This window comes from Neofelis nebulosa, chromosome 8 (assembly GCF_028018385.1).
Source record: "Neofelis nebulosa isolate mNeoNeb1 chromosome 8, mNeoNeb1.pri, whole genome shotgun sequence".
Taxonomy (NCBI): Eukaryota; Metazoa; Chordata; class Mammalia; order Carnivora; family Felidae; genus Neofelis; species Neofelis nebulosa.
Window position 1 is genome coordinate 91,399,521 of NC_080789.1, and position 26,927 is coordinate 91,426,447.

Genomic DNA, 26,927 nt, shown 5'->3' on the forward strand with positions numbered 1-26,927 from the left:
ATATAAAAACAGGGAGGGGGACAAACATAAGGGACTCATAAATATGGAGAACAAAGAGAGGGTTATTGGAGGGGGAATGGGAAGGGGAATGGGCTAAATGGGAAAGGAGCATTAAGGAATCTATTCCTGAAATCATTGTTGCACTATGTGCTACCTAATTTGAATGTAAATAAAAAAAATAAAATTAAAAAAATATTTAAAAATTTTCAAAAATAGAGTTTATATAAGATGTTTGAACCAGATATATACATTTTGGAGCCATCAGCATATAAATCGTTTTTAAAGTCATGGGGTTAAATAAGATCATGTAGGGAACAAAAAAAGAGGTCTTGAAGACAGTCCCAGGGCCTTCTACAATTTAGAACTCTTGAAGATGAGAAAGTTCCGGAAAGGATATTGAGAAATATGAATTAGTGAGGTAGGAACAGAAGTGGACAAAAAAACCCTTCAGGCATAGTTCATAGAAATGTGAAGAAAATTTTTTAGAAGATATCAACTCTACCAGGTGCTGACAAGATGATGTCTAAGGAATGACTATTGGATTTGAGAAGTAGATTCTAGTCATCTTTTGATCCCAAGTCCAATATTAGAAGCACACATAAAACAAACAAAAATCGGGCTGACTGATTCAAATCCACTGTTTTGTTGCACAATTTAATATGTTACTCTCCTTTCCCACTTCTTTATAATCTCTCACTAAGGGATTGCACTGAGTACCAGAGTCCTCAAAACACCTTTAGATTCCAAGTGTTAACTTGGGGAGTCCATCTGCTGTTGTAACTCTACGGTGTTCACATGAAACTGGCATGAGAGCTAACAATCAGAGAGCCATATCCTGTATAATGTGCTTCTTCTACTGTGGCAAAAATGGGACTTAAATTTTGGCAGGAAATGAAAGAAATTTTGCATTGTGGTTAGTATTTGTGCTTCTTACCTCAAAATATAAATTGAGACAACCCCAGGTGTATGTTGGAGAATTGACTAACCTACAATACAGCCAATGCGGTTTAATGCTTTAATTAGAAATAGAGAAAAAATGAATCTGTGATTACTACCTTGTAATGTCATTGACATTAAAGCAAGTGGCATACCCTTATGTGAAAAGCATGTATAGATGAAAATAAAAATAATTCAAAATATTTAAGCTCATATAAAAGTGAAATTTGGAAGAGTGTGAAACAGCATTTAAATGGACATACATTCTTTTTTTTGTTATTTAAATCAAGATAGTATGTTTTTTCAAGTGAATTTTCCAAATAACTACAACATGGTTCTAAGAAACATTAAAAATAATTTTCAGGAATTCTAGTTCAAAATGTTGTATATCTGCAAGCTCCTGATATAATCTTGCAAACTTTTATTAAAGCCACTTGTGAATTAAAAAAGAAGAGGTCAGAAACTCACAATCATACTTCATTCTAAGATTTACAGACAATGTGACATTAAATATAGTTAGGAATCCCTACTAAGAAAAATGGAACAAAACAGAAAAATTACCTTTGACTTTGACAAACCATAATTTCTTGGCTTCTCATGAAACACAAAATCATATGGAAAAAAAAATATACATCTCTTATTGTTTATTCCACTGTGAGGTTTTTGTTTGTTTGTTTGAGAATCAGAGCCTGTATCAATTGGAAAACCAGATAACTCTCTCCCTATTAGATAGTCCTTTGCCAAAAGCTGGGATTAATATTGCTGAATATATATATATATATATATATATATATATATATATATATATATTCCTCCCATCCCACTCCTCTGATGGTTCTGATTTAGTGTATCTGAAATTGGTTTATTTCTTTTAATGTTTATTTATTTATTTTGAGAGAGCAAGACAGTGCAAGCAGGGGAGGGGCAGAGAGAGAGGGAGAGAGAGAATCCCAAGCAGGTTCCATACCATCAGGGCAGAGCCCAATGCAAGGGGCTGGATCTCACAAATGGTGAGATCATGACCTGAGCTGAAATCAGGAGTCGGTCTCCTAACTGACTGAGCCACCCAGCCACCCCAGAAATTGGTTTATACATACAATTTGGAGGAGGTGAACCTGGGTGGCTCAGTCGGTTAAGCATCCGACTTCGGCTCATGTCTTGATCTCCTGGTTCTTGAGTTCCAGCCTCGCATAGGGCTCTGTGCTGACAGCTCAGAACCTGGAGCCTGCTTCGGATTCTGTGTCTCCCTCCTTCTCTGTCCCTCCACCACTCACACACTCTCTCTCTCTTTCTCTCTCTCTCTCCCTCTCAAAATTAAATAAACATTTTAAAAAATTAGAAAAAATAATATGGACGAAAGAGGAAAACTAATTTTCATTGAAATTCTTCTATGTATATCTGGTTTAAATTTCTATGCCACTAGAATAACAATGAAGGGTAGTCAGAATGCTGGCCCATGCCACCATTTTTCTGTATTCCCACAGAATTGCAAATTGCTTAAAATGTCTTTGAAACAAGTGATATTGCAGTATAATATATTCTGGAAGTTGTAGGTTCAGTGACACTAAAGGTCAAAAGACAACAAGCATCATGCATTTTGGCTAATATTGTGCAAGAAAAGAACTTGCCTGTCAACCAACAAAAATACAGGCCTGGTAAAGCTTAGCCATAGTTGTCAGCATCTAGGAGAATCAGAGGAAAAACATTTCTTTGAAAATATATACTGCAAGATCTAGAAGAATTTTCACAAGAATATTTGACACCCTTAAAGTGCAGGAAGACATAGACCTTCCCATTTACATAATTCAGAAAGATAAATTAGGCAAATGCATGAGATGAAAAGGGATTTGGATAAGGTAAAACAAGATTGCAAACAGCATCAAGATATAATAGCGGAATTGAAATCTATATTAGGAGTTAAAAAAGGAAAATTTAAAGCTTTATAATATTAGTAGGATAGGTAAAATAAAGGGTAACTTGAGATCCCATCTAAAGTCATGGATGAAAATGACCAGGAAAAAGAATAATGAGAGTAAAGTTATTAACTACAGAGAAAAGAGAATATAATAATTGTAAGATATAATTGATGTCTCTAGGAGGTCAGGACAAATGTAACAGCAGCAAGGGCCAAATATGTTCCTCGTATTTCTTAACTAAGTTTTACAAATTAAAAAAAAAATTTAATGTTTACTTATTTTTGGGGGTGGGGGGTGGGGCGGAGAGGCAGAGAGCGAGGGAGACAGAATCTGAAGCAGGCTCCAGGCTCCGAGCTGTCAGCACAGAGCACGATGCGTGGCTCAAAACCACAAACCAGGAGATCATGACCTGAGCTGAAATCAGACAATCGACAGAGCCACCCAGGCGCCCCTAAGTTTTACACATTTTAAACCTTTGCTTTCTTTTCAGCACATTCTATTTTCCTGGGTTACCAAACATGTTATATAGAGACCCTGCTATTTTGCTTTCTCCTAAAGATGCGTAAACTGTTCCAAATTTTTTGTCTAAATCATTCAGTAAGTGATTTTTTGAGAGTTGCTTAACTACCAAATCTTCAAAATTGATGAAAATTTAATTCGATTTATAGATAGTTCTCTAGATGCTATGCTATTGTCTGTTTTGCTGTTATTTGTTTTGCAGTGTACACTCATCTACTGAGAATTACCAATTGTTCACAGATGATATAAGCGGCCATATCTTGCCTCTGGCATTTTCATTATATAAATGGAGTACCTGTGTCATGTTTGTATTTGTATGTGTGCATTTACTTAAATACCTAAATCTCTACTAACTTTGTTCTTAGGAAAAAACATGTTTATTTAAACAACTTTTGGTATCTATAAAGGTGACCGTAAGGATGACTTATTTGGCATATTCAAATGATAAAGTATATATCCTAATGTTAATTCACCTTCCCAGTAATACAATTTATTCAGTCATGGTTTTTTATTGTTCATTCATGTTACAAGACTGATTTTATAATTTTGTATTTTGGGTAGTTTAATAGCTATCTTCGTTCATTCAATTATAATGTCTTACTTGTTACTTTTTCTGCATTCATTCTGACACAATAACTTTGACATGTACAATCCAGTCCTGACACACCTCTCCACAGTTCACCAGCTCTTTAAACCCAGGGAATTAGTGGGTTTTAGGTATATTTTTTTCCCTTCTAAAAAGAGGAAGATCGTTTGTGCACCTATGATGGATGTTTCTCCTTAATCTCACCCCATCTGTGGTGCATTTGTCTGAAATTCCTTTCTATCAGAAGTTTTTAATAGTTTTTTTTTTCCTTAACATATGGGGTGGATAGAGATTTCCTGTACTTGTAAATGCCTTTATCTGTTTCATCATTGTGCCAGGCATGTAATTTTGATGGAAGGAAACAAACTGACAAAGTAACAAAGATAAAATTGATATCTGAAGTTGGCTTTTTATTTCGGGAAATTTTTGTTCATTTTTATGATAAGGAAATTTTTATTTTCCCATTGAGTAAATTAGATCCATTAAATTTATTTCTCTTATCTATTATTTTAAAATGTTTTTTTCATTAAAATTTTAGTTTTATATTTCAAAGTGTTTCAAATCCGACAGTGAATTACCAAAAACATTTCAAATTCTCCCTCTTTTCAGTCATTCAAGACCTAGGTAAGATTATCTACCTAGAGGTATGGTACCCAGGATCATATAATGTAGAGAATCATCTGATTAAAACATCCTTCTCAGGATGACAAAATACTTATATCCTTGCTTCTAACTCACATCTTTTACTATATGGTTTAAGATCCTGGCTTCAGAGTTCATGTGACATTGAAGAGGTTATTTAACCCCTCAATATCTTAGGGTTTTCATCTCTAAATGAGAATGCAATAATTTCCACTGCATATGTATATGATTCAATGAGATGAGACATCTAAAATTTACACAGAATATGTGGCAAACAGTAAACACTCAAATAATAATTTATTATTGTTTGCTATTTAGTTAATGTTACAAATTGAGTCTTATGAGTTTTCTTTTGTATTAAACATCTAGGAGACCGGATATCTGCAGCTGAACCCCTTCTCACACATTCTTCCTGGACTCAATACCTTTATCCATGTAGCAAATGATCTTTGGCTTCTATATGCATGGGCCAGTTCCTTCCCCTGGATTTTCAGAGAAGAGCCCAATGAGTTCAAGCAGTCCTTCTCTCAGATATCAAAGAGATGACGTAAAGATTGAGAGATATTAACAACTTTTTTTCTCCATGTGTAGAGTGAAAGAAAAATCCGTTGTGCAGGGAAAAGCAAAGTCTAGAGAACATGCCTTAACAGAGGTTGCATCCCTGTTCTATGTGTTCCTGAGGTTTAGCACACCCCTTTTATTTCCAGCTTGGTTGTTCTATGAAATAGTCTATTATTTTTCAGTTTAGGTATGTTAACTAATAAAGCTAACTGCTGTATTTCATTAATCATGGCATTCGTTTATAGTTCCATGTTGCCATTGAGTTTACCTTCCTCTGTCTCTATAGCCAATTACCCAACCTCTTATATAAATGCCCTCAAATGAGGCCTTCAAATGAGAGACCAATTAGCAGAAGTTTTAAAGACAGAATTGTAGTTCTAGATGATTTTGGCCTTGGTAGTTGATTGTCTATATTCTTTTCTCCTGTGTAGTCTTTTTAGAGTTTAAATAAGTATTTAAGTAAACTGAACTTAGTTTTCTCTGATTCTTGAAGAAATGCATTTCTTTGGCTTCAACCCAGTTCAGTAAAATTCCTATGGAACTATGACAACATTTAACTGGCTTTTATTACTCCAGTCTCAGGGCCCTCTAATTACCAGAGTAAACTTTCTAAATGAAGTTCTAATAATATTACTTCCCACTCTACATACAAGAATTGCCCATTAAATGTAGAATAAATGGTAAATATCTTTGGCTTATTAGGCTCTCCTTCTCAATATCTGCCTTCATCTGATTGGCCAGGCTCATTTAGCACTACTCCCTTCTTCACAACTCATATAACATACAAAGTAAATTGCCTTGGAGATCCTGGATTCACCAGGCTATTGCACACTGTCTTTTGCAGTCAATGGTTTGCATTTAGTCTGGAATGCCATTTCTTTCTCCCTTAAACATACCAGAACTTTGCAGTTAGTATCTGCTTTTCCTTTAGAACTAATTTAGGGAACTATTTCCTATGTGATAAGTTTCCTGCCATCTTCATTAGAATCAATCACTTCTTCCTTATATTCTGCATTTTTATATAAATCATTTTTAGCCCAAATATCATTCTATTGCTAGACCAAAGAATATAGCTTAGAGATATGACATTAAGAACCATGTTATGTTCACTGATATACATTTGTGCATCACCAGGTACCTACCACTTAGCTTGCTGTCAAAAATATATGATGGCTTTAGTTGTATGAAATTCAGGACATATTTAAGTTATAACCAGTATCAAAATATAACATTTGCTATTTTTCTTTAGCCTGTCAGATTTATCACTGAGTCTTAGTAGAAAATTATAGTAATTTAACATAAATTATTTTCTCCATTTAAAAATATTATTGGGCAAGAATCTACATATTTTCTGGTTCTGGATAAATAGAAATATCAGATTTTTTTAACGTTAAGGAAAAGTGAATATATAACACAGTAAAAAGAAGACATGACTTAAAGTTAAAAAAATTGGTATTAATTATGACTTTCTGATGTATTTACTTAAACTTAATGACATTTTTATCACTTCCAAAATGTTGTAATGCTGACTTCCCTTCTCTGTTTTTTTAAAATTTATTATTTATTTATTTAATACAATTTATTGTCAGATTGGCTTCCATACAACACCCAGTGCTCGTCTCAACAAGTGCCTTCCTCAATGCCCATCACCCACTTGCCCCTCTCCCCCACCTCCCATGAACCCTCAGTTTATTCTCTGTATTTAAGAGTCTCTTATGGCTTCCCTCTTTCCCTCTCTTTGTAACTTTTTTCCCCCTTCCTTTCCCCCGTGGTCTTCTGTTAAGTTTCTCAAGATCCACATATGAGTGAAAACATATGGTATCTGTCTTTCTCTGTATGACTTATTTCACTTAGTGTAATAGCCTCCAGTTCCGTCCATGTTGCTGCAAATGGCAGGATTTCATTCTTTCTCATTGCCAAGTAGTATTCCATTGTATATAAAAACCACATCTTCTTTATCCATCCATCTGTTGATGGATATTCAGGCTCCTCCCATAATTTGGCTATTGTTGAAAGAGCTGCTATAAATATTGGGGTACATGTGTCCCTATGCATCAGCACTCCTGTATCCCTTCGGTAAACTCCTAGTAGTGCAATTGCTGAGTTATAGGGTAGTTCTATTTTTAATTTTTTGAAGAACCTCCACACTGTTTTCCAGAGTGGCTGCACCAGTTTGCATTCCCACCAACAGTGCAATAGAGTTCCCATTTCTTCACATCCTTGTCAGAATCTAGTCTCCTGTTTTGTTCATTTTAGCCACTCTGACTGGTGTGAGGCGGTATCTCAGTGTGGCTTTGATTTGTATTTCCCTGATGATGAGTGATGTTGAGCATCATTTCATGTATCTGTTGGCCATCTGGATGTCTTCTTTGGGAAAGTATCTATTCATGTCTTCTGCCCATTTCTTCACTGGATTATTTGTTTTTTGGGTGTGGAGTTTGGTGAGTTCTTTGTAGGTTTTGGATACTAGCCCTTTATCTGATATGTCATTTGCAAATATCTTCTCCCATTCCATCGGTTGCCTTTAGTTTTGTTGATTGTTTCCTTTGCAGTGCAGAAGCTTTATATCTTGATGAGGTACGAATAATTCATTTTTTGCTTTTAGTTTCCTCACCTTTGGAGATGTGTTGAAGAAGAAATTGCTGCGACTGAGGTCAAAGAGGTTGTTGCCTGCTTTCTCCTCTAGGGTTTTGATGGTTTCCTGTCTCACATTCAGGTCTTTCATCCATTTTTAGTTTATTTTTGTGTATGGTGTAAGAATGTGGTCTATTCTCCTTTCTTTCTTTCTTTCTTTTTTTTTTTTTTTTTGCATGTTGCTGTCCAGTTCTCCCAGCACCATTTGTTAAAGAGGCTGTCTTTTTTCCATTGGCTACCCTTTCCTGCATTATCAAAGATTAGTTGGCCATAAATTTGTGGGTCCAATTCTGGGTTCTCTATTCTATTCCATTGGTCTATGTGTCTGTTTTTGTGCCAATACCATACTGTCTTGATGATTACAGCTTTGTAATAGAGGCTAAAGTCTGGGATTGTGATGTCTCCTGCTTTGGTTTTCATCTTCAATGTTACTCTCACTATTCAGTCTTTTGTGGTTCCATACAAATTTTAGGATTGTTTGATCTAGCTATGAGAAGAATGCCAGTGCATTTTGATTGGGATTTCATTGAATGTGTAGATTGCTTTGGGTAGTATTGACATTTTCCCTGCTCTGTTTTGAGATCATTTTTAGCAATATGTGCGAATGTGTTTTCACTTTAAATTTTTAGAGGTTTTTTTTGTTTGTTTGTTAGATCACACAATCCTTTCGTGTTTGTTTAAAACACTATTGATGTGGGGCACCTGGGTGGCTCAGTCGGTTGAGCGTCCGACTTCAGCTCAGGTCACGATCTCACGGTTCGTGAGTTCGAGCCCCGCGTCAGGCTCTGGGCTGATGGCTCAGAGCCTGGAGCCTGCTTCCGATTCTGTGTCTCCCTCTCTCTCTGCCCCTCCCCCATTCATGCTCTGTCTCTGTCTCAAAAATAAATAAACATTAAAAAAAATAAAAATAAAACACTATTGATGTTAGTATCCAACAACATTCCATACTTTGACTTACTACTTAATGACTAAGTACCTGTTCTGTATGCATTTCACCTGGTCTGTTTATCAAAGATCAATATAAAGCTCTTCTCACTCGGGATTTTTTTTTTTAAGTTTTATATTTCCAATAAAGAAACATTCTGAGAAAAGTTGAGACTGTATCTGGGTATTTTCTTCTCATATGGTTAGGCATTCCCAGGTAGAATCTCCAATCTCGCTTTATATTTTGTATATTTTCCTTATAGCTATAGAAGTGGTTATTACTCTCAAACTTTCAAGCATATTTTCCATTTTTTAATTTTAATTTCTTTTTTTTAACCTCTTTGGGTTCGTTGGTAATCCATTGAACTTTTCTCACCATTTTCCTTTTGATAAGTGGAGATTACACTACTTTTATAGTTTATATCATAAACATATGATTTTCTTTCCAAAAATGTTTTTCAATGATTACCCTAAACTTACTAAAATTTAGATATAAAATTTTCTGTGAACTTTTTCCTCCCAGTAATAGTAGGTGGATCAAACTGCCAATGGAAAAAAAAACCACTTAAAGAAAAATTATAGATTTTTTTTTTTAAAAACTGATCTCAATAGCATTGAACAGTTGAGCTGAAAATGAAGAGATGCTAGGCCCAAATCTGAAGGTAAATTTGTCTTAGAGACATGAGAATAATATCTGAAAAATAAAGTGTCTTTTGTCTTGGTATTTACCCATAGTTCAAATATGAGTATGTCACATCAAGGTCCAAATTGAGACAATAAGATGGCATTTTAAAAAACCCTCTTCACAATAAGCTTGAAATAAAATGACCACTCTCAATTAAGGCTTAACGAAAATTAAACACTCTCACCTTCTCTAAATTTCTGAACCAGTAGCTAATTCTGCCTAGAAGTTGAGTATAGAAAGTGCACTAAAAACAAAACGAACAACACAAACTAAGACTCTGTGACACTTGCACAGATTTGCATCCAGATGTGCCGAGCTTGTGTAGGCCAGATAAACTCAAAGCTTTGGATTTGGTCTGTGATAGTCTGCAACTGATAATGAACCCTGTTCCTGACAGCTGTAAATGCAAATATTCTGTAGCACAAAAACACATTTTCATCCTGAATCTCAGGACATTTCCACCAATAATTTTTATCTTGAAAACAACAGTATGAGATCATCTAGCACAAAAGAAAACACAATTTAAGTGTTGCCAATGTGGAGTGGGTAAAAATAGGAGGGAAAAAAGAGGAATAGAATGAATGAAAGAAAGTTGGGAAACAGCCCAACAAAGGACAGTTTAAATCCAAGATGTCATAATAATTACAATCAGTACAAATGGACTAAATATTTTCCTGTCACATTGGGAGAAATCACACCAACTATATGCTATTTACAAGAGACAAATCTAAAAGACAAAATACAGAAAGGGCAAAAGTAATGGAATAAAAGAAGAAATATTATACAAACTTTATTTTCAAGTACACATGGAAAAATCTAGCAACAATTGAATATTTATAAGAACAACCTAAACTCATATTACCATTCTGACCATAGTCTAATCAATTCTATCACTTTGGAGAATGGATTGACACTAAACTGTATACTTGAAGTTATGTACACCCTATAGCTCAATAATTATATTAATCACTATATACAGTGGTACAACTCATTCACATGTGCACCTGGAATCCATATAGTAGAATATGGCAGCATTGTAATAGCCAAAAACTTTAAACAATTCAAATGTTCATCAACATAATGGAATTGTGGAAAATTCATGTAATAGAATATTAAAAACAATGAAAATTAACAAACTATAGCCTCAGTGTATTTATTTTACAAACACAGTGTTGAGTGAGAAAAGCAAAAAGCTGAAAACAAAAAAATAGCAAGTTATGATTCTGTTTACATAAAGTTCAAAAGTAGGAAAAATCAAACCAGGCTTCAGCAGCTATGGCCTGTAGGTTAAGTCTGGCTTATCATCTGTTTATTTATTTAAGTTTCTATTTTAATTCCAGTTAGGTAACATACAGAGTTATATTGATTACAGGTGCTATTGGAACAAAAACATGCTCATTCTTTTTACGCATTATCTATGGCTATTTTTGTGTTACAACTGCAAAATTAGGTAATTGTAACAGAGACCCCTATGGCTCTCAAAGACTAAAATATTTACTCTCTGGCCTTTACAGAAAATGTTTGCTGATCCTTGAACTAAAGTCATTTTTTTAGGGGTGGGTATATAAGTGCTCAAACCTTAAGAACCAAACAAGGAATAGGAAAATAATGATAAGTAAGCTTAATTTTTCCTTCTGAGGTTGGGAGAAAGGGATTGTAATCACAAAGTGACATACTCATTTCAAATTCCACCAAAAATAATGATACCTAGGAATAAACCTAATCAAAGTGGTGAAATATCTATCCTCTGAAAACTACAAAACATTGATTAAATAAGTTGAAGATGGCACAAAGAAATGGAAAGACATTCCATGCTCATGGATTGGAAGAACAAATATTGTTAAAATGTTTATACCACCCAAAACAATCTACAGATTTAAAACAATCCGTATCAAAATACTGACAGCTTTTTTTAGAGAGCTTTAACAAACAATCCTAAAAATTATATGGAACCACAAAAGACTGTGAATAGCCAAAGCAATTTTGAAAAAGCAAAGCAAAGCTGGAGGTATAACAATTCCAGACTTCAAGTTATATTACAAAGCTGTAGTAATCAAAACACTATGGTACTGGTGTAAAAACAGACACATAGATCAATGGAACAGAATAATAGAAAACCAAGAAATAAACCCACAATTATATGGTCATTTAATCTTCAACAAAGCAGAAAAGGATATCCAATGGGAAAAAGACAGTGTCTTCAACAAATGGTTTTGGGAAAACTGGACAGCTACATGCAAAGGAATGAAACTGAATCACTTACTTATACTCTACATGAAATTAAACTTAAAATGGATGAAAGGCCTAAATGTGAGACCTGAAACCATAAGAATCCTAAAAGAGAGCACAAGTAGTAATGTCTCTGACATTGGCCGCCATAGCAACATTTTTCTAGATATGTCTCCTGAAGCAGGGGAAATAAAAAGCAAAAGTAAACTATTGGGACTACATCAAAATAAAAAGGTTTTGCACAGTGAAGGAAACAATCAACAAAACTAAAAGGCACCCTACTGAATGAGAGAAGATATTTGCAAATGACATATATGATAAAGGGTTAGTATCCTAACCATATAAAGAACTGATATAACTCAACACCCCCCAATAATACAATTAAAATGGGCAAAAGACATGAACAGACATTTCTCTAAAGACATACAGATGGCCAACAGACACATGAAAAGATGCTCAACATCACTCATCATCAGGGAAATGAAAATCAAAACTAGAATGAGCTATCACCTCACACCTATCAGAGTGTTTAAAATAAAAAAACACTGGGGCGCCTGGGTGGCGCAGTCGGTTAAGCGTCCGACTTCAGCCAGGTCACGATCTCGCGGTCCGTGAGTTCGAGCCCCGCGTCAGGCTCTGGGCTGATGGCTCGGAGCCTGGAGCCTGTTTCCGATTCTGTGTCTCCCTCTCTCTCTGCCCCTCCCCCGTTCATGCTCTGTCTCTCTCTGTCCCAAAAATAAAAAAAAATAATAAAATAAAATAAAATAAAAAAACACAAGAAACAACAAGTTGTTGGTGAGGATGTGAAGAAAAAGGGACTGTTCTGCACTCTTGGTGGGAATGAAAACTGGTGCAGCCACTGTGGAAAACAGTATGGTGGATTCTCAAAAATGTATAAGTAGAACTACCCTATGATCCAGTAATTGCACTACTGGGTATTTAACCTAAAAATACAAAAACACTAATTCACAGGGATACATGCATCCTTATGTTTGTAGCAGCATTATTTACAATAGCCAAATTATGGAGGCAGCCCAGGTGTCCATAGATAGATGAATATATATATATATATATATATATACATATATATATATATATATATATATATATATATAAAATTCAGCCATAAAAAGAATGAAATCTTGTCATTTCCAATGACATGGATGGAGCTAGAGAGTATAATGCTAAGCAAAATAAAATAAATCAGTCAGAGAAAGACAAACACCATATGATTTCATTCATATGTGAAATTTAAGAAAGGAAAAAATTAGCAAAGGAAAAAAGAGAGAGGCAAACCAAGAAACATCCTCTTAACTACAGAGAACAAAGTGATGGTTACCAGAGGAGAGATTGGTGGGGAGAATGGGTGAAATAGATGATGGGGATTAGACAGAGCACTTGTCATGATGAGCGTTAGGTGATGTATGGAATTGTTGAATATTGTACACCTGAAACTAATATAACATTGTATGTTAACTATACCGGAATAAAAGTTAAACAAACAAACAATGTGACATACAAGGGGCTTCTGCACTGCTACTAATGTTCTTTTTTTTTTTTTAACCTATATTAAGTGATTGTTTCATGTGTATTAGATTTACGAATGTTCAGTAAACTATGTATGTGGTTATGCATGCTATGATACTTTACAATTCAATGTCTTTAACATGGAAACAGAAACAAAAAACGGAAAACATAAAATAAACCAATGATATGCTAGGGCTTTGCATAAATATTTTATTTCCATAAAATATCCCTGAATTTCGCTTGGTTGTTATTAATTTTCTTGCTTCCACCATCCAAATTCTGTAGCCTTTTAATGGTCAAAAAAGACATCACTTCCATTTAGTGTCTTCAGCTTCTCATCAAATAAAGCGGATATCTAACAGAACTTCAGATCCTTTGCAATCTATTATAGATATTATATTTAGTCAGGTCCCTTGAAATCAGAACTCATCTTCTGTTCATTTTCATCTCTTGTACTCTGCCTAGAAAATCCAAATGAATCTAAATAAAATTTTTGTTGAACTAAGAAAGAAAGCATCAGTCACTTATTTCTAATTTAAATATCTAGGATTCCAAATGCGGATCAGACAGCCACAGAACACTCTGTACATGCTTTTTTCTCATTTGCAAACTAGGGACAAATAAAGCTAACTAAATTTATATAACTATTTACTAATAAAATTATCCCATTGTGTCTTAGAACCATAGTCAAGGGGGTCAACATTTTAAAATATTTCCAGAATTATAGATTTCCCCATTTTATACACATTTTTATCTGAGTCCCAGCATAACATTAGGAAGACATGCTGGGCTGACAGAAAGCGTGTTCCAAATTTGGAGTCAACTGAAGTTCCAAAGTTTTGTGGGAATGATAACGTGCTGGTTCGGGGCTCCAAAACTTACATTTCTCCAGATGGAGCGTTGTTAATATTCTGGATTTGTGGCATTGCACTATTTTGAAACAAATAAAATGAAGCAGTAAAAAGTAAGTTTGTTTGCCATATGGCTGTTTATTTCTGTGTGTAGAGCCTCACTGTGAAATATATGTCTCCTCAGTGTGGGACAGCCACATATTCACACCGGCACACCTGCTTTTAGCATAAAGAATCCTTCTCGTAGATGACATTAAATTCACAGTATCATGATTTGAAGAATTTCTCTCATCATTTACGAGACTCTGGGGAGCGGTCTGGCTTATAAGACACAGAAAATGAGATTATATACCAGTAGCTTTTACCCTTTAAAATATATGTATTATTTAAATATGAAAAAGAACTGTTTTAGGTAAGTACAAGAATATGACAGGTAGGAGGTGACTCCCGATACTGTGAAGGAAGCTTGTGTTCCAATTCTACCTGTGACAGGGGTTTCTGATGCAGCCTTGGGCAGGGAATGACATTTCTCTACCTAATCTATTCTACCTTTATAATTGGGATTTAAATAATAGAATCACAGAGTTATTGATTTCCTAAAATTTGATCTCGCTTTGCTCCAGGAAAGATACAGTGAGGATACCAAAAGAAGCAACAACTCCTTTCTTCCCTCAAAGGAAACAACTTCTGCTCCTAATCACTACAGTGTTGCTTTCAGGGTCAGAGGTCAACCTTTTCTTTGGAATTTGCTTTCTCTTTCCCACTGGAGAGTCAGAGAAAGTGTGACCCCTTACATTCCTACAGAGGATTTTTAAGTGTTGCTTTCAGGCTAGAATAAGAGGCAAAGACACTCTGCTAAGTTAAATACTCTCTGTTTAGCTCAGAGCCCAACCCTCAGACCTACAAACTCTTCTCAGATAAAACTGTTGAGATTCGATGGTTACTTCAATATTTTACTGAGGCATTCAATCAGTTCTTTTATGGAAATACCAGGCTTTATTACATAAATTTTGCAATCTTTTTACAAGATTTCAACTTCTTTGAACCTGGATAGTATAAAATATCTCTTCGATAAGTATTAATTACTTAAGTGAATATGATAAATCCTAGAGACTTCCAAATGTTGAATCTATAAACACAAAGCATATATTAAATATTGTTTATTATTAAAGAGGAAGATTCAGTCCATATTGTAGAGGTATATAAGCTCATAATGTGGTTGGAGAAATATAATTATGAATGAAAACAACTTTATTCTTAAAAATATATATACTCTTGGGGTGCCTGGGTGGCTAAGTTGGTTAAGTGTCCAACTTCAGCTTGGGTCATGATCTCATGGTCCGTGAGTTCGAGCCCCACGTTGGGCTCTGTGCTGAAAGCTCAGGGCCTGGAGCGTGCTTCAGATTCTGTGTCTCCCTCTCTCTCTACCTCTCTCCCACTCCCACTCTGTCTCTCTCTCTCAAAGGTGAATAAACATTTTTTAAAAATTTAAAAAGTAAATATGTACTCTTATAAATTATTCTCTCTCTTTTTTGCTGTTATTTATGTTTTGTCCAACTGCTGGTAAATTCTGTTTTCTTTTGCAACATTTTCAGTATCAGTCAACTTTCAAGGCCCATCTTATTCAAGATGCTTCACTAGAAATGTCATCAACGTGACCATCTCTGAATTTTTCCAGGTTTTGTTGACAAACTCTGTCACACCAGTGTCTTATTAAAGCACCTAGAGCAGTTGTTATTTCTGCTCACCAGGTCTGATCAGCATGATTCATTATAGAGTAAATCAGTGTGAAGTTCTACGAATGTTTTAGTCTCTTAGGCTGCCACAGCAAAGTGCCACAAGCTGAGTGGCTTAAAAAAACAATTTACTTTTTCCCTAGTACTGGAGTTTAAAGTCAAGGTGTCAGCAGGGTTGTTTCCTTTTGAAGATTCTGAAAAAGAAGGTTCTATGCCACTCTCCTACCTTCTGGTGCTGTGCAGCAATCCTTGGCATTCCTGGGCTTGCAGATGCCTCCAATCTCAGCTCTGTCTTCAGCCGGGGTTCTCTCTGTATGCTGTGTCTTCACATGGCCGTCCTCTTATGCGGGCGCCACCGGGCATCTTGGATCAGGTGTACACTCAACTTCAGTAAGATCTCATCCTAACTAATGACATCTATAAGAAGCCTTTCCAAATACAGTCACATTCTGAAGGAATGGGGATTAGAACTTCAACACATCTTTTCTGGGGGAAGTCACAGTTCAGCCCATATTGGTTATACATTCAGATACATTCAAAGAACATTACGTCAGAAAGCAGGAATTCTGGTAAACATTAAGTAAACCACTAAAGGTATAATGTTGATGCCACCAGTTGAACACAAACTTCTTCTGACCCTACTTAATCATTGGCTTTTAAAAGTACTTGTAAAATGGATGGAGAAATCAATTTGCTCCAATAAATCAACCACCTTCTGATTTAAAGTTATGTTAATCTTCAACCATTGTCAAAGTTCTATCTGGCTTTTGTAACTTTGAACAGCAGCTTAAATGGTGTGATAGGAACAACCACTCCTATGTCTTTGGTACTAATTTCTGAAATTCTCTTAGGAATGTGGTGCATTTAGTTTGCTGTTTGAGAATGAGATTCTATGCTGAGAGTTTACCCTTAGTTTTTCTTGCCATCCATGACCTGTATCAGGTCAAGGCACCAATGTGGAGATTCTGTGATTTGCCATGCCTATCCCAATGAAGCATTCATGGATAGGAAAAAATAAACATGGGGTAGTTTGAAAATCTACTGGGCCCACTGTGAGACCAACTTGGACCAAAACTTAATTTATCACCTCACCACTATAAGCCCTTGGTGGTGGTCTATAAATAATTGGAAGAAAACATATAATATTTAACATATATACCCTTTATTTGGGAAATGGGTCTCCATTTCAATCATAGAGCTTCAGGCTACCAAGAACCATGAGAAATCTAAAATTGTATCCTGTTTGCAAGCTAATAAGTTAACCTGTCACAGTTTCATGGATGCTTCCAGAAGATAAGAGACTCCTGGGTCAGAGACAAAAGATTTTATTGCTCAAAGCCCAGAAGACAACAAGCTTCATGTTTGTGTTGGTTCCCTTGCCCACAATTTCCACAGGGTCATGTGGCTTGACCCACATAGATACTATGCATGCAGTGGGTTAGCATCTGAGGTAAAGAACACCATGTTTAAGAAACTCCAATCTTCTATAGTAGATTACAAACAAACCTGCCTGACCTGTGCTGCAGAACAAGACATTATGTTTGTTATCCAGACAAAAAACAAGTCTGTCCTCTACCCCAGAAAGAAGTACTATCGCTTTCTTCCACAGTTGTTTGTTATATAAATATCTATATAAAGGAAGTCCAAAGGAAAAAGTTGTTTATACCTTTGCTCAAAGACTGACCAAAAACAAACAAACAAACAAACAAATAAATAAAAAGTAAGCGAGCCATGGAGAATCATCTCTCAACACAAGTATGAATTTATTTAAGCCTGGAAGATGGGTAACAGGTAATTACTTCCAGTTGAAGTTATCCAAGTCAGGTTTCTAGTAACCAGATTTAAAATTTTTTTCCCCATAATATATATGAAGTATTACTTTTGTAAATTGTCCCAAATTAATTGCTTCTCAATGCATTTGTGATGGAGAGTCTTCTGGGCCCTTTTGTTGGTAGAGTCAGCAGGAGGTGGTAGTGGGAGAGGATGTAAAGTAAAACATAGAAATTCAAACAATTCCTATCTTTTTAGCCTTAGGATTCTTTTCTGCACATAATGATAGGGAAGTTCTGGCATTTTTACCTAATTGAGCATAGGTTACTATTGAACTCAACTTTTATTCAGACTGTTAGAGCCAATTTTCACAACTTTAGTGAGCTATTAAATACAAAATGTCTGTTAAGTGCATTCTTATGGATATAGTCAGCTGGAAACTTCTTTTTGGAATTTTTATTTAAGTATAGTTGACATACAATACTATATTGACTTCAGGTGTATAATATAGTGATTCAAAAATTCTATATATTACTCAGTGTTCACCACAATAAATGTAATCACTACATATCACCATACTATGTTTATTATTAACTATATTACTTATGCTGTACTTTTCATTTCTGTGACATTTATTTCATTGGCCTTATGTTTCTTGAATCAGCCTTTAGAATCCATTTCTGCATATACTTCTTGCACTCCTGCTGATAAAAAGTAGCAAGATTTTTCAATTATTTTTGGCATCTAAATTATTTTAATAAGATCTCCCCAGGGGTGCCTGTGTGACTCAGTTGAATGTCCAACTCTTTATTTCAGCTCAGGTCATGAGCCTAGGGTTGTGGGATCAAGCCCCACATTGGGCTCCATGCTAAGCATAGAAATCGCTTAGGATTCTCTCTCTCTCTCTCTCTCTCTCTCTCTCCCACTCATTCTCTCTCTCTCTCTCTCACTGTCTCTCAAATAAATAAAATAAATAAATAAAAATAAATAAATAAAGATCTTCCTATACATCATGTAATCTCAATCTCTGGATCAAAAGCAATGAGGGAATTTGGGGATGAATGCTAAGCATAATATGCATCCCCTTGCTAAACAATTCTACATGTGAAAGTTTGGGAGCTCAGTGTTCTCATATTTATCTAAGTCTGACCAAATTTTGCCATCCCCTTCCTTTCCAGTTAATGCCCTAATCTTAATATGAGTAATTTGGTCAGGCTATGAATTCAGCTTGAAAACAAGTTGCTCACTCTACTCGTGTATAAGCACTCTGGTTTTCTACCCTTGTTTTGAATGGCAAATTTAAGTCTCTGAGTTTATCATACACTTTTACCAAACTCTCTATCTTAGGAATATGGTGAAGAATCTTGCTATATTATTGTCATCATTATCAACACACTTGAAAGATACAACTGCTGCTTGATTCTCCAAAGTTTTTCCTTCAATCATCACTTCTTCCAAAGCAAACACACATGATAATACATGTAATACTTCTGAGGCTGCAGGCCATACATATTTGTTATCCTATATTTATTTGCAAAAATGTTATTGTTATTTTCAATCTCTAAGAGGTAAGCAACTCATTTCCAGTATCCCATCTTTGAGATCTGTTTCCTAGGACCACCCAGGTACCAAGAACTCCATAAGTCAAGGTTCAGTCAGGAATATAGAAACAATTTGGAATTTTAAATACATAAAATTTAATGCAGGGGATTTTTTAAGAAAGATAATAGAATTGCTGAGAACACTAATATAGAATGTGAGGAGAAAGGTTGGCTTCTAGATACATTACCCAAACAAAGGAATACCTAATTCCCTTTTCTTTCTAATCCCCAACATTCTCTCATTGTGAACTACTAGCTGAAACTAACTTGAAATAGTTGTAAGGGGAAATTTATAAATATGGTTGACTGCAAGGCATGGCAGAATATGACAGATAGAATAGTGCCTTCCTCCCACCACAAAGATGTTTATATCCAAATCCTCATAACCTATGAATATGTTATGTTTCATGGCTAGAAGGAATTAAGACTGCAGATGGAATTAAGGCTGCTAATCAGTTGATTTTAAAATAAAGAGAAGATCATGGATTATCTGGATTGACCCAATATAATCACAAGTTTCTTTTAAATGTGGAAGAGTTAGGCACAAGAGTTAGGGGAGATGCAGAAAAGAAGCAAATTTAGAATGATGTGATATGAAGACTCAACCCGCCATTGTTGGCTTTGAACATGGAAGGGGGCCTCCAGCCAAAGAATGCAAGCAGACTCTAGAATCTGGAAAGAGGAAGGACACAGATTTTTTTCTAGAGCCTTAAAAAGGAACAGAGCCCCACAGATACCTTTTTTTTTAGCTCAATGATATTCAGTTTGGAATAATGATCTTCATAACTGTAAGACAATAAATTTGTATTATTTAAAGCCACAAAATTTGTAGTAATTTGTTATGGAGGCAATAAGAAATCAATACACAGAACAAGGTAAAAGGGATAGATATGAGGAAATGGACGATATCTAATACTCTTAATTCCCAACATAGCAGTTCACAACATCATGCATGATAGGAAAGTGTCAGATTCTTCAATGCATAAACCTTAAGATATGTATAAACACTGGTGAGATCAACCTCTTTTTACCATTCAATCAATTATATTATCCTGAAAATGAAATTATATTAATAAATTTGAATTCATTAAAAATCAATACTTAAGTTTTTAACAATTTATATGGTATGATTCATACATATGTGCATATTATCCCATTTTAGAATGACTTGTCATCAAGAACTTAAGGTCAACTCTCAAGATTATTATCAGAATTAAATATTGGTTCAGGAATTCCAGCTGAGGCTTCTGAAGAATTCTAGGATAGCATCAAATACAGAAGTCTACTTTGTTCCTATATCTTAAGGAATATATGGTTATTTTCAATCCAGGTGGGTGGGTTAGCTTAGAACTTAGGCCATCAAGTAAACCCAGAAAAAATAAAAAGACTTAGTCCTCGGTTGACAGGACACTGTCATATTCAATTCAAAGGTTTCATATGTAGAAAAGAATGGCTCAGGCCAATATGTAATGTGTAAGTTAAGAGTTATGTGCTCAGAGTATATTATCCAATGTCAGGTTGCAGAAGTCTTAGAGGACAGAGGGAGAACTGGAACAGAGTTGCACAAGTGCAGACTTCCTTATTCAGAGGAAGGCAAGCATAGAAACAAAAATAAAAACACAAATAAACCCACAACCAACAAGAAAACACGTGCCTGCGCGAGCACACACACACACACACGCATGCACACACACACACACACACACTTAAAACAAAACAAAACAACAACAGAAAACTAGCCAGGCAGTAACAGAAAACAAGAAACAGAGTAGAAAACGAGACACAGCATTTCAGGATCCCAAGAAGTCAAGTGGTTCCTGTAATCAGCCCAGCTAGAGTGATTGCTTTCTTGTCCTGCTTTAAAGTAGTCTTGCTCTTGATAAAGTGAATTCACAATACAGGTTGCTACTCAGAGTAAGGAAAGTGCAGACATTTGTTACAGAGAGAGGAATCTCTTTATCTGGGAACAATCAGAGTACTAATAATAATCTATTTCAATTTTTTATTTTATTCCTGTAGTCAACAGATATTACTTAAAAAAACTATGATACAACAGTCATTGTGCTACTCACTGAAAATACAAGGATAACAACAGTCCTCATGAAGTGTATGATTGATTAACTTCAGTATCTGGGTTAGTCTGAACCATCCTATAAGTTGTTGTGGCCTTTGTGGTCCTAAACTAAATTATTACTCACAGTTTAACTGATTCTTACACTCTGTGAAAATAAGGTAGTTGATCATTACCATCCAAATCTTTTTCATTAAAGATGGAGCATTTACATTTCTCCCAGTAGTAGTAATCATGTTTTCTATTTTTAATTTTTATTCTTTTTTTTCTGGATCATCTCAAAGTTTTTTCAATGTCTTATTTAGGTTATGGAACTTAAAGTTACACATAGGAAAATGTTGCTTATATATTCAACAATGACAATCAAAATTGAGGAAGTTCACAGCCTTACTAAAAGGTTACGGAATATTTCTGGATTTCTGACGATAAAACTTTGCAGTATCTCTTAGAAAATAACATGAAAACAGAATCTTTCAAGAGGCCTTAAAGCATAAATCTGTAGGATTTCATAGATGTAACAGGTTAATTCTAGAGTTAGTACTCTCTTGTGGTATTGTAGCATTTAGCATGTTAAAGATAAAACACATTTAATGATCACAGGAGAGAATGCAATCATAAAAGCAAGTTCATCTGCACTCTCTTCCTATTCTCCAGTTTAGCTGGAAAACTGGAGAAAATATCTGTGTGTGTGTAGTGCAATTTTAAAGGCATGGGAAAATGATACTTCTAGGTTAAATGATTCTGGCCCCAACTAGCTAGTCAGGAGCAGCATGGATGCAGAAATTGAAGTGTTGAATGCTTCTGATATGCTCCCACTGGATCATCTGAATAAAATGCTGCAGTGCTAATCCTGTTAGAATAATCCAATTTAATCATATCCTTAATCTAAGATATTGTTCTTCTCCGAATGTTTCTATTGTTTGTTAAACCAGGATTTTGTTGTGTGGCAAATATATTGACTGTAACATTTATGCTGACATAATTGAATGGTTATATGAAAACCTTTATTAATTAGGCTATTAAATCTATCACTCTTAACTCACATGTGACGTAAGAAAGCCATGTCCAGAAATAAAGGCATAGAACTTGCATTTTGGCAAATACTACGTTGTCTTCTCACTTGTGATTATGCTAAGAAAAGATATAAACAAATCTCTTCTACCCATCACAAAGTTGCAGGAGACTCAGTCTGGAAGTATGTACTGATATTTACTCCAGAAAAATGTAAAGATAAAATCCTGAATTTGGAACACTGAGCCAAAAACAGTTGACCTATGCAGCTTATAGCTATGTTTAGATACAGATGCAAAATATTTTAGAAGTGGAGGCAGTGATGGGGACAAGATGGTGTGGAAGGTTGGGCAACTAAGATGTCCAAACATTGAAACTGTTTCTAGTAGTTACATGCTCATGAAAAAGAAGAAACAGTTACTGTGTTAAAATAGCCAAAATAGTGGGGTGTCTGGGTGGCTCAGTTGGTTAAGCATCTGACTTTTCAGCTCACGTCATGTTCTAACAGTTTGTGAGTTCGAGCCCCACATCCAGTTTTGTGCTGACAGCTCAGAGCCTGGAGCCTGCTTTGGGATTCTGTATCTCCCTCTTTCTGCCCCTCCTGGGCTCATGGTCTGTGTGTGTCTCTCTCTCAAAAATAAATAAACATTAAAAATTTTTAATTAAAAACTAAATGAATAAAATACCCAAAATAAATTGGAAGCTTTTTATTTACACTCTGCAGATTTAAGACGGAAAAATATTGAATGAGAACTCAAACTTGTGTTGGCATAGACATAACTTCAGTGAATCTCACGAGCCATATCTTAGAGCAATGGGAAAAGAAATATTTCATTATATTTTATCAAATAAGGAATTTAAAAATTTAGCTGGTTTATGCAAACTCCATAGTTTAATGCTATTTATTATTTGGAATATGTTTACTTAACAAACACCATGAAAGGATTAGAGCTGCTAACTTACTAATAATGTTATAATGTTTTTAAGAAAAAAAAATCTTGGCATTGCATTCTTCGGCTGATACAAGTAACTTCTTTGAATTATAGTTATTGTGAATTCACTGTGTACAATTAGGAAGGGAAAAGCTTTCAAATGTAGTGAAGGGAAAGAATAAAGCTGAGAAGTAGCAATTAAAGATTTAATCATTACACCTCAATTCTCAAAAGATAATATAAATTGATCCATAGCTAATAATTACTCCTAACACACACATACATTTTTCACAACTTCTCAAAGTCTAGCTATAACTGAGGACGAAGGCATTCATAAATGTTATATTAGGAAGCTTTTACTTTATGATGCAAACCATGGCTGTGACCCAAAACAAGAATATACAATACCTTTCTGTGAGATATTCAGTCACTTCCATTCCCTTTGATGCTTTCTTCAGTTTCTGGAAAGAAGCAGAGGGAGTTCAGGTTTGTGGCCTGCTCCCCTGTTGTCCTTCATTGCACAGTCACTGAAACCGAGATGAAACCACAGCAGCTCACTCGTCCACATGCACACAACCCCCTGGCTTTCATCAGTAACTTTTCTTCTTTATGAAAGTTTCTATTGGAGAGCAGTGCACCTGATTATACAGTCCATCCAGCTCCACTCACCATGGTCGGATGTGAAATGGGCAATCGCAGAAAACTTGACAAAAGTTTTCTTCATCTGTAAGATCCTCAAATGAGTTATTTTTTCTTCTAGTGTTGAGGAGCAGCTGAACCGAATATCTTCATGGACATACAGAATTGATAGATCAGTAAGGTTTCTCTGCCCTTAGCAACCTCTTTAGGTATTTCACTCTTCTGGCAGAACTAACATGGGGTTGAGTCAGCATCTCCATAACCAAAAGTGGTGGCCCTGAACATTTGTCATTGGATAAGACTTCTCAAGAACGAGGAAAGAATAACTCTTATAAATTGTATTTATTTTGGGTTTTTTTGGTTCATTTTCATAATGTATATTGAATTTTTCCTAAAATTTGTAAAGATAAAAATTCACTATTTTATAGTTGTAACAGTTTCTTTTTTACCTATTAATGTAAACCCTTTTAAAGGTTTTTTTCCTTTAACATTTATTTATTTTTGAGAGACAGAGAAAGACAGAGGGTGAGTGGGGGAGGGGCAGAGAGAGGAAGACACATATTCCGAAGCAGGCTCCAGGCTCTGAGCTGTCAGCACAGAGTCTGGCGTGGGGCTTGAACTCGTGAACTCTGGGATCAGGACCTGAGCCAAAGTCAGACACCCAACCAACTAAGCCACCAGGCACCCCGATGTAAACCCTTTTTAAAAAAGGTAAATTGATGCAACAATATAAAATAACAAATACAGCAACAATAATATATAGATTCAAATAACCTGGAAAGGTATGAAATCAGTTTTCTTACTCTAAAAAGGTCTATTAATATACGATGAAATTTATTAAATCTTCCTAGAAAACATTTCCCTTTAGGGCTGAAAAGAAAATGAAAGACTTTCACTTCCATTTTAAAAATTTGAAATTTTAAAATTTAAGTTTAAATTTTTAAAAAGTTAAAAATTTGAAAGATTGATTGAACAACCAAAAGAACTGCGGGTCTAGTTTAGGATTTCTCTTATAAATCACAATGTTCTTCCTTTTAGACTTTATAACTTAAAATTTTTTCATTGACAGTATACACATTTATTAATTGAACAAGTGAAAATATTTCGTAACTTCTATAGGCTAGGCACTCTTCTATGCATTGAGGATACAAATATAAAAAGAACAACAACCAGACAATATCCTTACAATGAAGACCTTAAAACTTAAAAGGGATTGAAATAAATGCAAAATAAATATATCATATAAGGATAGATGAGGTAAGTAGTATGACAAAAATAGTAGAGTAAAAAATAGGCAGCAATGAGGGATGGTAATTAACAGCCTTTTTTTTAAGGAATAGAATTTAGTGATTCATCACTTACTTATAACACCCAGTGCACATCCCAAGAAGTGCCCTCCTTAATGTCCATTGCCCATTTCACCCATTCCCCCACCCAACACCTGGCCAGCAACCCTCAGTTTGTTCTCTGTATTTAAGAGTCTCTTACAGTTTATCTCCCTAACTGATTTTATCTTATTTTTGTGTCCATTCCCTTATGTTCATCTGTTTTGTTTATTAAATTTTACACATGAATGAAATCGCATATTTATCGTTCTCTGACTGATTTATTTCGCTTAGCATAATACACTCTAGTTTCATCCACGTTGTTGCAAATGGCAAGGTTTCATTCTTTTTGGTCACCAAGTAACATTCCATTGTGTGTGTATGTATATATATGTGTATATATGCATATATATATATATATATACACACATATATGTGTGTGTGTGTGTGTGTGTGTGTGTGTGTGTGTATGCGCCACATCTTCTTATCCATTCATCAGTTGATGGACATTTGGGATCTTTCCATACTTTGGCTATTGTTGATAGTGCCACTATAAACATTGGGTGCATGTGCCCATTCGAATCAGCGCTCCTGTATCCTTTGGGTAAATACCTAGTAGTGCAATTGCTGGGTCATAGGGTAATCTATTTTCAATTTTTTTTTAGGAATCTCCATACTATTTTCCATAGTGGCTGCACCAATTTGCATTTGCAAAAGAGTTCATCTTTCTCCACATCCTCACCGACTATTGATTCCAGAGTTGTTAATTTTAGTTTGGAAGTTTTGCTCCCATTTCTATCTTTTGGAACAGCTTCAGAAGAATAATTGTTAACTCTTCTTTAAATGTTTGGTAGAATTCCCCTGGAAAGCCATCTGGCCCTGGACTCTTGTTTTTTGGGAGACTTTTTATTACTAATTCAATTTCTTTACTTGTTATGGGTCTGTTCAAATTTTCTATTTCTTTCTGTTTTAGTTTTGGTAGTCTATACGTTTCTAGGAATTTGTCCATTTCTTCCAGATTTCCCATTTTATTGGCATATAATTGCTCATAATATTCTCTTATTATTGTTTTTAATTCTGCTGTGTTGGTTGTGATCTCTCCTCTTTCATTCTCAATTTTATTTATTTGGGTCCTTTCCTTTTTCTTTTTGATCAAACTGGCTAGTGGTTTATTAATTTTGTTAATTCTTTCAAAGAACCAGCTTCTGGTGTCATTGATCTGTTCTACTGTTTTTTAGTCTCGATAGCATTAATTTCTGCTCTAATCTTTATTATTTCCTGTATTCTGCTGGTAGTGGGTTTTATTTGCTCTTCTTTTTCCAGCTTTTTAAGGTGTATGGTTAGGTTGTGTATCTGAGATCTTTCTTCCTTCTTTATGAAGGCCTGGATTGCAATATACTTCCCTCTTCTGACTGCCTTTGCTACATCCCAGAGGTTTTGGGCTGTGGTGTTATCATTTTCATTGGCTTCCATGTACTTTTTAATTTCCTCTTTAACTTCTTGGTTAGCCCATTCATTCTTTAGTGGGATGTTCTTTAGTCTCCAAGTATTTGTTATCTTTCCAATTTTTTTCTTGTGGTTGATTTCAAGTTTCATAGCGTTGTGGTCTGAAAATATGCACGGCATGATCTTGATCTTTTTGTACTTGTTGAGGGCTAATGTGTGTCCCAGCATGCGATCTATTCTGGAGAATGTTCCATGTACACTGGGGAAGAATGTGTATTCTGCTGCTTTAGAAAGAAATGTTCTGAATGTATCTATTGAGTCCATCTGGTCCAGTGTGTCATTCAAAGTCATTGTTTCCTTGTTGATTTTCTGTTTAGATGATCTGT